At 46.6% G+C, this 12,043-nt stretch overlaps 1 pseudogene; it reads right to left on the bottom strand.

Moving 5' to 3' along the window:
• Positions 1-9,067: 9,067 nt before the first annotated feature.
• Positions 9,068-9,186, bottom strand: LOC134945338 (5S ribosomal RNA; annotated as a pseudogene).
• Between the last annotated feature and the right edge of the window lie 2,857 nt (positions 9,187-12,043).

Raw genomic sequence — 12,043 nt, 5'->3', positions numbered from 1 at the left:
ACCTTTGCGGAAGGTGGAGTTAAAATTCCTCACTTGGAAAGTGGTCATCCTATTGACCTTGGCATCTGCAAGGCGGGTGTCTGAGTTAGCGGCCTTGTCTCACAAGAGCCCTTATTTGATCTTCCACGAAGATAGAGCTGAATTGAGGACACGTCAGCAATTTTTACCGAAGGTGGTTTCATCTTTCCACATAAATCAACCTATTGTGGTGCCTGTGGCTACTGATGCCTTCGCGGAGTCAAAATCTTTGGATGTGGTCAGAGCTTTGAAGATTAATATCTCCAGAACGGCTCAGATTTGGAAGACAGAGGCTCTGTTTGTCCTGTATGCTCTCAACATGGTTGGGTATCCTGCTTCCAAGCAGACCATTGCATGCTGGATCTGTAACACGATGCAGCAGCCCCATTCCACGGCTGGATTGCCATTACCGGAATCGGTGAAGGCCCATTCCACTAGGAAGGTGGGCTCATCCTGGGCGGCTGCCCGGGGGGTCTCGGCATTGCAACTTTGCCGAGCAGCTACTTGGTTGGGGTCAAACACTTTTGCAAAGTTCTACAAGTTTGACACCTTGGCAGATGAAGACCTTAAGTTCGGTCAGTCGGTGCTGCAGTGTCGTCCGCACTCTCCCGCCCGTTCTAGAGCTTTGTTATAACCCCATGGTTCTTATGGTGTCCCCAGCATCTTCTAGGACGTATGAGAAAATAGGATTTTATTACCTACCGGTAAATCCTTTTCTCTTAGTCCGTAGAGGATGCTGGGTGCCCGTCCCGGTGCGTACTGTATCTGCAGTTAATAGTTATGGTTACACATATATTGTGTTATGTTATTGCCAGCCTGTTGCTGACATTGTTCATGCCGTTGGCCTGTGTTCTGTTGAATGCCATATTCTGCGGCATGGTTGAGGTGTGAGCTGGTATGAATCTCACCATTAGTAATAAAGTAAATCCTTTCCTCGAAATGTCCGTCTCCCTGGGTTCAGTTCCTATAACTGGAGTCTGGGGGAGGGGCACAGAGTGAGGAGCCAGGTCACACCCTTTCAAAGTCTTAAAGTGCCCATGTCTCATGCGGATCCCATCTATACCCCATGGTTCTTATGGTGTCCCCAGCATCCTCTACGGACTAAGAGAAAAGGATTTACCGGTAGGTAATAAAATCCTATTTTTTATGGGACACCCTATAGAAGCCTATGGGCTTCTTTCCTCAACCCGTTGTCCTGGCAGCCTGCTTCTTAGGTTCCACGATCCCCCACCTCCCCCGCAACACAGCCATTTGTCCTTCTGGCCGCAGGGAGGGAGAGGGGGAGCCCAGGGACTCCCGGCACACGTCACCTCCCACTGCTGGTAGGTGACGGAGATTCCCGCACACCCTCTCCTCCGGACCACCAGGTATCGCAGGGGCCCCTGGCATCACACTGTGATACTAATCGCATATGTTAGTACATATGCGATTAGCATCATTGCGATGGCCCGCAATCACTTAGCAGTCGGGTAAAACCACTTGCATTGCAGGGGGGGGGGGGGCAGATATAACGTGCAGAGAGAGTTACAGGTGGGGTGTGTTCAAACTGAAATCTAAATTGCAGTGTAAAAATAAAGCAGACAGTATTTACCCTGCACAGAAAAAGAATAACCCACCCAAATCTAACTCTCTCTGCACATGTTATATCCGCCAACATGCCCCAGCTCCACTGTACGGAGTCCGTACAGTGGAGTGGAGCTGCAGGGTCAAACGCAGGATTTCTGAGTGGTGGTGGTGGGGGGGGGGGGGGGGGTCCGTGCACGTCTATCTATCTATCTATATATATATATATATGTATGTGAAAACAAGGATTGTTACTGCACCACAAGCGATAAAAACAGATATGTTGTGTGATAACTGGCTCATAAGACACTCCCCTACACTACTAGTGGGGCGTCAGCTGTTTCCCTCAAATAGATAGAGGGGTGGTAATTCCCTGAAATTAATGTAAGAACAAGGGGGGGATGAGGGACAAATAGCGACCAAGGTGTCAATAAAAGTGGGTTACCAGTTAAAATATTAAAAAGTATTTATTATTAAATTAGCATAAAAGATACACAGAAAAAAATGGGAACAACAATATATACACACAACTGAACTAAAAGCACTTAAATGAATATATGCACTTATAAAATAGAATTTTTCCTTATCTTAGAATGATGTAGATACAGGTCACCCAACGCGTTTCGTCTGATGAGACTTCTTCAAGGGGTATGGACAGAATGAGACAGTGCATGTTTTTATAGCCAAAGGTGATCAGTGGGAGGGTCATGACATCACATACAGTCATGTGATGCAATTATATATTAAATCCAATAAGGCTATTTGTATATACACAAGCACTGCTTAACATGTTGATCTGGACTTAAAATAAGTAAAAACGAGTGAATATGCACTTAAAAACGGATGAAACACACTGAAAAACACTAATAAACGGCTCTGGAGTGAAATAGGCTTAACTTCCGCCACACTTCCGATGGCTGCGGACCCGTCGCGTCACTTCCGCCCCACTTCCGGTGCTTATTGCGCATGCGCCTGCGGCGATTTCATGTCTTTATCCAGTACTCGGTGGCTGTAGTTCACAGGGGGAAGGAGCCAGTCTCTAGTTCAGTCCCAAATATGGAGGCCATTTTGGGTGTGCTTATGTCCATAGATCTCCTGGTAGCGGCGGCCATTTTCTTGTAGTTTGTCTGATACTTGTCAAATGCCGCGGTATCCATGGTGATAGTTAAACATAGAAAGAGAGAATAGGAGTATCAGGAGTATGTCATTGTTCTATAAACACCTAGTTTTAACATTATTTAAAAGAACATAGCTAAACTAGGTTGCAAAATGAAATAAAAAGAAAGAAAAAGGAAACTATATATTCCTAAAAGCTTGTGATCGCGGACATCATTATGGGAACATCATGGGAATATGATGTAGAGGTCATGCTTGGTATATATTTTAGTGCTACATAGCTTATTAGTGTGGACATCATTATGGGAGTGTTATTACGGACACCATTATGATAATACTACTGCGGACACCGTTATAGTATTAGACAGTGTAATAACATTAAGTGGGGAATTTAACGGCTCGTGCACATATGCAAATAATTAAGACCATTGCATACATTAAGATTGATAGATATAAGAAAGTTTGGCGTGAGTGGGACAAATGTATAATAGTTTGGCGTGAGTGGAATTAAATTGCCTCAAAAGGGGGGGGGAGGGGTTAACCATTAAAATTGCTGTATCTATATATGTTTTCTCTAACGTCCTAGTGGATGCTGGGGACTCCGAAAGGACCATGGGGAATAGCGGCTCCGCAGGAGACTGGGCACAAAGTAAAAGCTTTAGGACTAGCTGGTGTGCACTTGCTCCTCCCCCTATGACCCTCCTCTAAGCCTCAGTTAAGATTTTGTGCCCGAACGAGAAGGGTGCAATCTAGGTGGCTCTCCTGAGCTGCTTAGAGTAAAAGTTTAAATAGGTTTTTTTTTATTTTCAGTGAGACCTGCTGGCAACAGGCTCACTGCATCGAGGGACTAAGGGGAGAAGAAGCGAACTCACCTGCGTGCAGAGTGGATTGGGCTTCTTAGGCTACTGGACATTAGCTCCAGAGGGACGATCACAGGCCCAGCCATGGATGGGTCCCGGAGCCGCGCCGCCGGCCCCCTTACAGAGCCAGAAGAGTGAAGAGGTCCGGAAAATCGGCGGCAGAAGATGTCCTGTCTTCAATAAGGTAGCGCACAGCACCGCAGCTGTGCGCCATTGCTCTCAGCACACTTCACACTCCGGTCACTGAGGGTGCAGGGCGCTGGGGGGGGGGGGCGCTCTGGGACGCAATGAAAATACCTTAAATGGCTAAAAATACATCACATATAGCTCCTGGGCTATATGGATGTATTTAACCCCTGCCAGTTTTCCACAAAAAAGCGGGAGAAAGGCCGCCGAAAAGGGGCGGAGCCTATCTCCTCAGCACACAAGCGCCATTTTTTCCTCACAGCTCCGTTGGAGGAAGGCTCCCTGACTCTCCCCTGCAGTCCTGCACTACAGAAACAGGGTAATACAAGAGAGGGGGGGGCACTAAATTGGCATATTAATATATACAGCAGCTATATTAGGGGAAAACACTTATATAAGGTTATCCCTATATATATATATAGCGCTCTGGTGTGTGCTGGCAAACTCTCCCTCTGTCTCCCCAAAGGGCTAGTGGGGTCCTGTCCTCTGTCAGAGCATTCCCTGTGTGTGTGCTGTGTGTCGGTACGCTGTGTCGACATGTATGAGGAGGAAAATGGTGTGGAGGCGGAGCAATTGCCTGTGTTAGTGATGTCACCCCCTAGGGAGTCGACACCTGACTGGATGGTCTTATGGAAAGAATTACGTGATAGTGTCGGCACTTTACAAAAGACTGTTGACGACATGAGACAGCCGGCAAATCAGTTAATACCTGTACAGGCGTCTCAAACACCGTCAGGGGCTATAAAACGCCCGTTACCTCAGGTCGATACAGACACGGACACTGACTCCAGTGTCGACGGTGAGGAAACAAACGTATTTTCCAGTAGGGCCACACGTTACATGATCACGGCAATGAAGGAGGTTTTGAACATTTCTGATACTACAAGTACCACAAAAAAGGGTATTATGTGGGGTGTGAAAAAACTACCCGTAGTTTTTCCTGAATCAGATGAATTAAATGAGGTGTGTGATGAAGCGTGGGTTTCCCCCGATAAAAAACTGCTAATTTCTAAAAAATTATTGGCATTATACCCTTTCCCGCCAGAGGTTAGGGCGCGTTGGGAAACACCCCCTAGCGTAGATAAGGCGCTCACACGCTTATCAAAACAAGTGGCGTTACCGTCTCCTGATACGGCCGCCCTCAAGGAACCAGCTGTGGAAGCTGGAAAATATCCTTAAAAGTATATACACACATACTGGTATTATACTGCGACCAGCAATCGCCTCAGCCTGGATGTGCAGTGCTGGGGTGGCTTGGTCGGATTCCCTGACTGAAAATATTGATACCCTGGACAGGGACAATATATTATTGACTATAGAGCATTTAAAGGATGCATTTCTATATATGCGAGATGCACAGAGGGATATTTGCACTCTGGCATCAAGAGTAAGTGCGATGTCCATTTCTGCCTGAAGAGGATTATGGACGCGACAGTGGTCAGGGGATGCGGATTCCAAACGGCATATGGAAGTATTGCCGTATAAAGGGGAGGAGTTATTTGGGGTCGGTCTATCGGACCTGGTGGCCACGGCAACGGCTGGAAAATCCACCTTTTTACCCCAAGTCACCTCGCAGCAGAAAAAGATACCGTCTTTTCAGGCTCAGTCCTTTCGTCCCCATAAGGGCAAGTGGGCAAAAGGCCACTCATATCTGCCCCGGGGCAGAGGAAGGGGAATAAGACTGCAGCAAACAGCCTCTTCCCACGAACAGAAGCCCTCCCCCGCTTCTGCCAAGTCCTCAGCATGACGCTGGGGCCTTACAAGCGGACTCAGGCACGGTGGGGGCCCGTCTCAAGAATTTCAGCGCGCAGTGGGCTCACTCGCAAGTGGACCCCTGGATCCTGCAGGTAGTATCCCAGGGGTACAAATTGGAATTCGAGACGTCTCCCCCTCGCCGGTTCCTGAAGTCTGCTTTACCAACGTCTCCCCCCGACAGGGAGGCGGTATTGGAAGCCATTCACAAGCTGTATTCCCAGCAGGTGATAATCAAGGTACCCCTCCTACAACAGGGAAAGGGGTATTATTCCACGCTGTTTGTGGTACCGAAGCCGGACGGCTCCGTGAGACCCATTTTAAATCTGAAATCCTTGAACACTTACATAAAAAGGTTCAAGTTCAAGATGGAGTCACTCAGAGCAGTGATAGCGAACCTGGAAGAAGGGGACTATATGGTGTCTCTGGACATCAAGGATGCTTACCTCCATGTCCCAATTTGCCCTTCTCACCGAGGGTACCTCAGTTTTGTGGTACAGAACTGTCACTATCAGTTTCAGACGCTGCCGTTTGGATTGTCCACGGCACCCCGGGTCTTTACCAAGATAATGGCCGAAATGATGATTCTTCTTCGAAGAAAAGGCGTCTTAATTATCCCTTACTTGGACGATCTCCTGATAAGGGCAAGGTCCAGAGAACAGTTAGAGGTCGGAGTAGCACTATCTCAAGTAGTACTACGACAGCACGGATGGATTCTAAATATTCCAAAATCGCAGCTGATTCCGACGACACGTCTGCTGTTCCTAGGGATGATTCTGGACACAGTACAGAAAAAGGTGTTTCTCCCGGAGGAGAAAGCCAAGGAGTTAGCCGACCTCGTCAGGAACCTCCTAAGACCAGGCCAAGTGTCAGTACATCAATGCACAAGGGTCCTGGGAAAGATGGTGGCTTCTTACGAAGCGATTCCATTCGGCAGATTCCACGCAAGAACTTTTCAGTGGGATCTTCTGGACAAATGGTCCGGATCGCATCTTCAAATGCATCAGCGGATAACCCTGTCTCCAAGGACAAGGGTGTCTCTCCTGTGGTGGTTACAGAGTGCTCATCTCCTAGAGGGCCGCAGATTCGACATTCAGGATTGCGTCCTGGTGACCACGGATGCCAGCCTGAGAGGCTGGGGAGCAGTCACACAGGGAAGAAATTTCCAGGGCTTGTGGTCAAGCATGGAAACGTCACTTCACATAAATATCCTGGAACTAAGGGCCATTTACAATGCCCTAAGTCAGGCAAGACCTCTGCTTCAGGGTCAGCCGGTGTTGATCCAGTCGGACAACATCACGGCAGTCGCCCACGTAAACAGACAGGGCGGCACAAGAAGCAGGAGGGCAATGATGGAAGTGGCAAGGATTCTTCGCTGGGCGGAGAATCATGTGATAGCACTGTCAGCAGTGTTCATTCCGGGAGTGGACAACTGGGAAGCAGACTTCCTCAGCAGACACGATCTTCACCCGGGGGAGTGGGGACTTCACCCAGAAGTCTTCCACATGATTGTGAACCGTTGTGAAAAACCAAAGGTGGACATGATGGCGTCCCGCCTCAACAAAAAAACTGGACAGATATTGCGCCAGGTCAAGGGACCCTCAGGCAATAGCTGTGGACGCTCTGGTAACACCGTGGGTATACCAGTCAGTGTATGTGTTCCCTCCTCTTCCTCTCATACCAAAAGTACTGAGAATCATAAGAAGGAGAGGAGTAAAGACTATACTCGTGGCTCCGGATTGGCCAAGAAGGACTTGGTACCCGGAAATTCAAGAGATGCTCACGGAAGACCCGTGGCCTCTACCTCTAAGAAAGGACCTGCTCCAGCAGGGACCATGTCTGTTCCAAGACTTACCGCGGCTGCGTTTGACGGCATGGCGGTTGAACGCCGGATCCTGAAGGAAAAAGGCATTCCGGATGAAGTCATCCCTACCCTGATCAAAGCCAGGAAGGATGTAACCATACAACATTATCACCGTATTTGGCGAAAATATGTTGCGTGGTGCGAGGCCAGGAAGGCCCCTACAGAGGAATTTCAACTGGGTCGTTTCCTGCATTTCCTGCAAACAGGACTGTCTATGGGCCTCAAATTAGGGTCCATTAAGGTTCAAATTTCGGCCCTGTCAATATTCTTCCAAAAAGAACTGGCTTCTGTTCCTGAAGTTCAGACGTTTGTCAAGGGAGTACTGCATATACAGCCTCCTTTTGTGCCTCCAGTGGCACCTTGGGATCTCAATGTAGTTTTGGGATTCCTAAAATCACATTAGTTTGAACCACTCACCACTGTGGACTTAAAATATCTCACATGGAAAGTGGTAATGCTGTTAGCCCTGGCTTCAGCCAGGCGTGTCTCAGAATTGGCGGCTTTATCCTATAAAAGCCCTTACCTAATTTTTCATACGGACAGGGCAGAATTGAGGACTCGTCCTCAATTTCTCCCTAAGGTGGTTTCAGCATTTCACTTAAACCAGCCTATTGTGGTGCCTGCGGCTACTAGGGACTTGGAGGATTCCAAGTTGCTGGACGTAGTCAGGGCCCTGAAAATATATGTTTCCAGGACGGCTGGAGTCAGGAAATCTGATTCGCTGTTTATCCTGTATGCACCCAACAAGCTGGGTGCTCCTGCTTCTAAGCAGACGATTGCTCGTTGGATTTGTAGTACAATTCAGCTTGCACATTCTGTGGCAGGCCTGCCACAGCCAAAATCTGTAAAAGCCCATTCCACACGGAAAGTGGGCTCATCTTGGGCGGCTGCCCGAGGGGTCTCGGCTTTACAACTTTGCCGAGCAGCTACTTGGTCAGGGGCAAACACGTTTGCTAAATTCTACAAATTTGATACCCTGGCTGAGGAGGACCTGGAGTTCTCTCATTCGGTGATGCAGAGTCATCCGCACTCTCCCGCCCGTTTGGGAGCTTTGGTATAATCCCCATGGTCCTTTCGGAGTCCCCAGCATCCACTAGGACGTTAGAGAAAATAAGAATTTACTTACCGATAATTCTATTTCTCATAGTCCGTAGTGGATGCTGGGCGTCCATCCCAAGTGCGGATTGTCTGCATTACTTGTACATAGTTATTGTTACAAAAATCGGGTTATTGTTGTTGTGAGCCATCTTTTCAGAGGCTCCTTCTGTTATCATGCTGTTAACTGGGTTCAGATCACAAGTTGTACGGTGTGATTGGTGTGGCTAGTATGAGTCTTACCCGGGATTCAAAGTCCTTCCTTATTGTGTACGCTCGTCCGGGCACAGTATCCTAACTGAGGCTTGGAGGAGGGTCATAGGGGGAGGAGCCAGTGCACACCAGCTAGTCCTAAAGCTTTTACTTTGTGCCCAGTCTCCTGCGGAGCCGCTATTCCCCATGGTCCTTTCGGAGTCCCCAGCATCCACTACGGACTATGAGAAATAGAATTATCGGTAAGTAAATTCTTATTAAAACCCTTATAGGTATAGGGGATAGTATATACAGTGAAATGGTGTACTTTGTCTAACATAATAATGTGCGTAAGATGTGACTCAGTGGGTCCGTACGTGTGTGGAGTGTGTTCCATTCTCGGGCCCCTATTCAAATTCGTTCTATACAGTACCTGATCTTCCCAGGTGGCCCCCCCTACTGGTACTGATCAGGCCCAACGCTGCTTGGCTTCCAAGATCGGACGTGTTTGGCCATTTCCAGCGTGGTTTGACTGTAGCGACGTTGTGCCTTCTAGGTCATCACTCCAGAAATATAAAAAGGACCCACTACGTGTATGGGTGTTCGTGAAAACAAAGTGATATTATATGCGGTAGTACGGTGCTGGTAGGGATTTGGAGGGAAGGGGGTGGTGGATGGGGGTGGTGGGGAGGGGGAGGTGGGCAGGGAAAGGGTGGGGATGTGGGAAGGGAGGGGGGCGGGGGGGGACAGTGGGTAAGGAGTGTACGTTTACTAACAAGGCTGAGCCGGAAAATAATTTTAGTACCGTGTCATAAAAAGGGGGCGATCTCGTAGTTATCGTTGAATCCTTTCGGCTGTAATGTCTGTAATTGGAATATCCAATACATCTCACGACGTGACAATTTGTTGGCGAGATCCCCTCCTCTATCTCCTAGTTTCACCAGTTCGATGGCCTTGAAAGTCAAGGCTTCCGGATTTGAGTTGTGCGTAGACATAAAGTGTTTGGAGACAGCATGGCTCTCCACTTTGTTCCTGATGTTTCGCACATGTTCCTGTATCCTCATCTTCAGAGGTCTCTTCGTTTTCCCAATATATTGTTTGCCGCAATCGCACTCCAGGAGGTATATGACCGATTGGGTGTTACAGTTCATGTAATCCTTGATCTTGTATTCCTTTTTCTTTTCCATATCTGTAAAGGACTTCCTGTTGGGGTGTAAGTATCTGCAGACATTGCATCGCCCACATTTGTAGGAGCCTACACATTTAGGCCATGTCTGGTCCTTCTCTTGATTATTCCTCAGCATGCTCGGGGCTAAAAGATCTTTCAGGTTCTGTGATTTCTTAAAAATTATTTCTGGGCGAGGAGGGAGAATTTCTTTAAGGATGGGATCCATGAGTAAAATCCTTCAATGATTTCTGAATGATTCCCGGATGGATTTCTCATGTCGGTTAAAAGTTGTTATGAATGCTGTGGATTCTTTTGGTTTCTCCCTTGTTCTGTATTCCAGCAGCTCCCTTCTTTCAACTTCATTCGTTCTGGTGATGGCTTCTCTCAGGATGGAGTCCGGGTATTCCTTCTGTTTGAATCTGTCCTTATACATCTCAAGCTGTAGTTGGCAGTCCTCCGGTTTGCTACAATTTCTTTTGATTCTACTGAACTGGGAAAAAGGGATATTGTTCTTCCAACTTTTGAGATGGTTGCTCTTATAGTGGAGATAGCTGTTAGTATCTACCTGTTTGACAAAGTTCTTAGTTGTGATTCTCCCGTTCTCTCCTGTGAAAGCCAAATCCAAGAATTCAATGTGCTCTCTACTTGTGTTAGATGTAAAAGTGAGATTCATTGTATTGGTGCTGATGTGTTTTAAAAATTGATTAAAACATTCCATATCACCATCCCAGATTATTAAAATATCATCGATGTACCTCCGATAAAAGATGATATTGCTGTTAAAAGCCCGATGGTCATAAATAAAACATTTTTCCCAACAACCCATAAAAAGATTCGCGAAACTTGTCGCGAAAATCTTGCCCATCGCGGTGCCACACTGTTGTAGGTAAAACTGATCCAGAAGTTTAAAATAGTTATGATGGAGCATAAAATACATGATGTCACAAATAAAATCCCTGTGGTTATCTGTTAGTGTGCTGTCATCATCCAGATATTCCTTACAGGCTGTTACTCCCTTTTTATGTTCAATACATGTGTAAAGTGATTGGACATCAATTGTAACCCACATGTATGAGTCCTTCCATTCGATATCTTTTAGGAGGTTTAATACCGACATTGTATCCTTGAGGTATGACGGGAGATTCTTAACATATGGTTTTAAAAAGACATCAACGTATTCGGATAAGTTAGAGGTATGTGAGTCTATACCCGCCACTATTGGTCTTCCGGGCGGGTTATTCAAGCTTTTATGAATTTTTGGTAGGAAATAAAAAATGGGGGTCGTGGGGTCTGATTTCATTAAAAATTGATACTCTTCTTTGGTAATGATGTCTGTTCTCAGACCATGTAATAGGAGTGTCCGTAATTCTTCGATATAGGTATCCTTGGGGTCCTCTGTCAGTCTTTTGTAGGATACTCCATCCGATAGCAGTCTTTCTGCCTCTGCGATGTATTTATCCCGATCCATGACAACCAGCCCCCCCCCTTTATCATCTTGTTTTATGATGATCCCTTTATTTTTCTGTTAGTTTTTCAAGGCCTCACTTTCTCTATTGGTTATATTCTTTTCCTTTATCTTCTCTTGGTCCATGTCACAGAGGTCTTTCTTCACTAGTTCGTAGAACATACTTATGTTACTCCCTTTTGACTCCAAGGGATAGTACTTGGAGGTGGGTTTCAATCCCGATTTTGAGCGGCTCTCATAGTTGGCTATGATTGCATTTTTTTCAAAAAATGCCTTTTTAACGTTAATTTCCTGACAAATTTGTTAAGGTCAATAAACGTTTCGAACTTATTCAGGCCTCCTGTTGGTGCAAAAGAAAGTCCTTTGTTTAATAGAGATATTTCTGGTTCTGTTAGGGTTTGTTTGGATAAGTTAAAAATGCCTTTTGTTCTTGGATCTGTTTTTACTGGTGTATTGTTCTTTTTTTGTATTCTCTCCCTCCTGCCTCCTCGGGATCCTCTTCTTCCGTATACCTTCTTTTTAGGGGCGATGCATGTCGTATGTCTTCTTTCACTGAGTATCTCAACACGTTATTCGGTCTTGCGCCCGTTCTTTGGGATAAAAAATCCTGGTCGCTATTGGAGCCTCTTCTCTGTAAGGGTGTGAATCTATTTCGACGTTTTTACGTTGTTGGTTGGGGTGTCTCTAGTTCTGTTTTGTGTAGTGGTATTCCTCGTAACTTCAAACTTCCACGTACCCCCACCTGATTTCTGATTGAAATGTCC

This window comes from Pseudophryne corroboree, chromosome 1 (assembly GCF_028390025.1).
Source record: "Pseudophryne corroboree isolate aPseCor3 chromosome 1, aPseCor3.hap2, whole genome shotgun sequence".
Lineage (NCBI taxonomy): Eukaryota > Metazoa > Chordata > Amphibia > Anura > Myobatrachidae > Pseudophryne > Pseudophryne corroboree.
This window is presented reverse-complemented; position numbering and strand designations above follow the sequence as displayed.